This window comes from Penaeus monodon, chromosome 44 (assembly GCF_015228065.2).
Source record: "Penaeus monodon isolate SGIC_2016 chromosome 44, NSTDA_Pmon_1, whole genome shotgun sequence".
In the NCBI taxonomy this organism is placed as follows: domain Eukaryota; kingdom Metazoa; phylum Arthropoda; class Malacostraca; order Decapoda; family Penaeidae; genus Penaeus; species Penaeus monodon.
Window position 1 is genome coordinate 5,260,803 of NC_051429.1, and position 4,280 is coordinate 5,265,082.

A 4,280-nucleotide genomic window follows, 5' to 3' on the forward strand; every position below is an offset into this window, starting at 1 on the left:
ATATATATTGTACATATATACTTATATATGTATGTGTATATGTATATATACATGTATATATATTTACATACATATATTTCTACATATATATATACATATATATATATATATATATATTATATATATTATATCTATATAGATATGATATATATATATAGATATATTATAGATATATATATAGACAAAAAAAACTATATATGTATGTTCATATATGTGTACAGATATTTATATCGTATATATACACAGCTATACATATATATTTATGTATATCATAGAACTATTACATTTAGTTATAGAAAAGGGCGACAGAGATATTATGTATATATCAACGAGAGATTAGAGAGTAAGATAGTATTAGGCGGATAGATTAGAGATATAGGACATGATGAAGTGAGATATAGATGAGAGAGATGGTAGAGAGATCGATTATATAATATATATGATAGAGAGATAGAGATTAAGAGATATATAATAGAGATATATACACACAAATAAATATATACAACTCTAGGAGAGAGATATATGTGTTAATATCTAGCTATGAGATATATATAGAGTGATCTGATATATTAGATTAAATATATATGAGAGATAGAGATATGAGAGATATATATAGAGATAGATAGAGAGATCGAGTATAAGAATCTAGATATATGTGAGAGAAATCTACGTACAGATTGAGATGATAAAGAGAGGCAGAGAGATAGATATAGAGATATATTATGCTATTATATAGATGCACACACTTAACGACACACACCCACACAACACAATGAACAGACACAAACAACACACACACACAAGATATATATATATACGATATATAGTATAGATAGATATATGGTAGATAGATATATAGATATACTATATATATATATATATATATATACACACACACACACCAACATATTATCTTATATAATATATAATTCTATTATAATATATTTATATTATATATATATATATAATTATATATATATATATATTCATAGTATATCTTATATATATTTATATGCCACACACACACAGACACACACACACACACACACCATTTATATATATTATCTATATATTCTCTATATATATATATATATATATATATATATGCATAGAGATCTATATATATATGGTATATCTATATCTCATAATATATATCTATATATAGATATATATAGATATATGATATATTATAAGAAATATATATGTATATCTATATATTAATTATATATATATTTATATATATATCTATTATATATATATATATATATATGATCTAACATTATACACACATACGTTTATATGTGTAACATTATGAATGTATGTGGGTAAACATATATTTATGTGTGATATTATATCTTATATCTATATATATATATATATATAGATGAATATATAATATATATATATATCTTATCTATTATATATTACTTATATATAATATAAATATTTAACTATTATATATGTTATAATATATCATGTAAATATAAAAATATATATGATTATGTATTTAATATATGGATAAAATATTATATATCTACTATAGTATATGATATATATATATATTATATATCGAGAATATATCTAGTATATATATATATCTATTATACATATATTGTAAATGAATATACAACTTTGGAAATAGCTTTCAATATGGCAATATGAAAAATATGGTTATATTCATATTTATATGATATATATATATTATATATATTATATATCTATATATATATTCTATATATATATTATAGCGCTATATATTTGCATATATATCTTTTTATAGAAAAAATGTAAAATATACAGAATATCAATATAGTATTATCATTCATCAATATGTAATATATCTATATTATATATCGAGAGAGAGAGATATAATATAGTATATAGATATATGTATATAGTATATATATAGATAGGTAGAGATAGAGGAGAGAGAGAGGAGAGTATAGTATAGTATAGATATATAGATCTATATATATTGATAGTTAAGAGATATGATTATGGATGTCAATCGACAGATAGATAATAGAATACTGGATAGCGATATAGATCTATCTTATATATATAGAAGATATAATATAGAGGATAGATATTATATATGATAGTAAGAATAATTTATTTGTAAGGGATATAACTATAGTATATTGATGATATGTGCATGTATAATAGATATCTAGAGAGAAGATATATATATAATATAGCTTATATATAGATATATAATATATAGAGAGATGAATTATGATATAGATAGATAGATATATATTAGAATATATATAGACTATATAGTAATATATATAGATATGAAAGATAGATGGAGTATATATAGATTATTATATATCGATATATTAGATTCTATAATCGATATATATATATATATGATAGATAATAGATGAATATATATATATTATATATATATACATATATATGATATATATAAATATTATTATATTATATTATATATATATATCTATATATATTATATATACTCTCTATATGGCATTTGTGTAAATCTGTATATATGCGTAATAGTTAGTATATGGTTTAAGCTTTTTTTTTAGCCATTAATGTTAATGTTGATGTTATTTTTGTTCTATTTCATTACAGGGTGATGTGAGTTTTTCGGCGACGGGATGTGCTTGTGGCAACTCCATACAGGCACGGAAATGGTCGGCATTGGTAGTCAGCATCAAAGAAGAGCTATAGCCAAGATGTCCCAAAGATACTGCCTGGACGATTAAAGAGGAGCTGCTTGATATGGAGATGAAACAAGAAATGGTGTGTGTAAGTGTGAATGTGATACAAGGGAAGCCATTTCGTATAATCTTCATGATCTAAGACCTGAGGCACCATGCAAGACTCATGTAACTGGTATTCAGGATTGTAATGGACATGTCAAACAATGACTTTGGGAGGCTAAGGAATGTGGGGGATAGACGGAAAGTGGAATCCACCAAGGAAATGTTGGCATGTGAGGTGTGGTGGCAAGAGTGTTTCTCCAAGGTCAAATTAACTTTCAAAGGGATTCCGACAACAATGGAAATTGGGGGGGCCATAAAACGCGAGATTGGCAATAAGAATTCCACATCCAAAAGCGATGTAGAAAAAATGTTTGACGTACATACAGAGGGGAAGCCATACAAACTGTGAGATATGCAGCAAGGCCCTTCCATATGAAGCTAGTTTTTTTACGATAGTGTTAATGATACAGCTATGAAATTTGCAACAGGTCATCTCGCAGAAACACAATTGGTGAAGAAACATGAGAGTGATACAAAGAAGAAGCTGTGGACATTTCGCGTAAGACATTTTTGAGAGAAAAGGGGTCTTGTACAACCACGTAGGTGGCATACAGAAGAGAAGCATACAACTGTGATATTGCACAATAACTTCTTATGAAATATAATCTGTGAGGAATATGAACACCTACATATAGCTGCGAGATATGCAATAAAGCACTTCTCAGTTAAATTGCCTAGTATCACATGAGAGGCCACAAAAAAGCGAACACCATACAACTGTGATATTTTTGCACACAAAGCCTTCTATGGGAAAAGTTATCTGCGTGAGGCACTGAGAAACATACAAAGGAGAAGACACACACTGTGAAATTTGCAAGAAGGCTTTTCTAAGAGAAGTCATCTTGTAATGTGATATTCGAGTACCACAAAAGAAAGGCCACAAACATGGTGGAAATTTGCAAGCATACCTTGCATGGAAAAATTAATTTGGTGAGGGCAGCCATGAAAATACATACGTGAAAAAACATAAGCAATAAAAGCCTTTTTGAGAGAGGCCATCTTGTAAGCACACTTGATACATACAAGAAGCCTTATAACTGCATAGATTTGCAACGAGAGTCATTTTCCAAAAAAAATAATTCCTGTGAGACACATAGAACACATACAACAGGAAGCAGCTATCCAGTCTGCGGAGGATCTGCAATAAGGCGTTTTCTGAAAGGTAACATAGTAGCGCACATTTAGAGTACACACCAAGGAGAGCCATACAGATGTGAAACTGCTGTAGAAGGCTCACAGAAAAATCTAGTCTAGCAAAGGCATGTGAGAGACATACAAAGGAGAAGCCATAACAAATTGGATTTGTAACACGAACACTTTTCGCTTATCGATAATTAGTGCGTCATAATGAGAATGCATACATAGGAGAACCCGTACAGCCTTTGAGGTTTCTAAACAAGATTTTTCACGAAACATCGTTTCGGAAGTCCTATGCGCGTACATACAAAGAAGAGACGAATACAGCTGTGAGATTTGCAAAAAAGT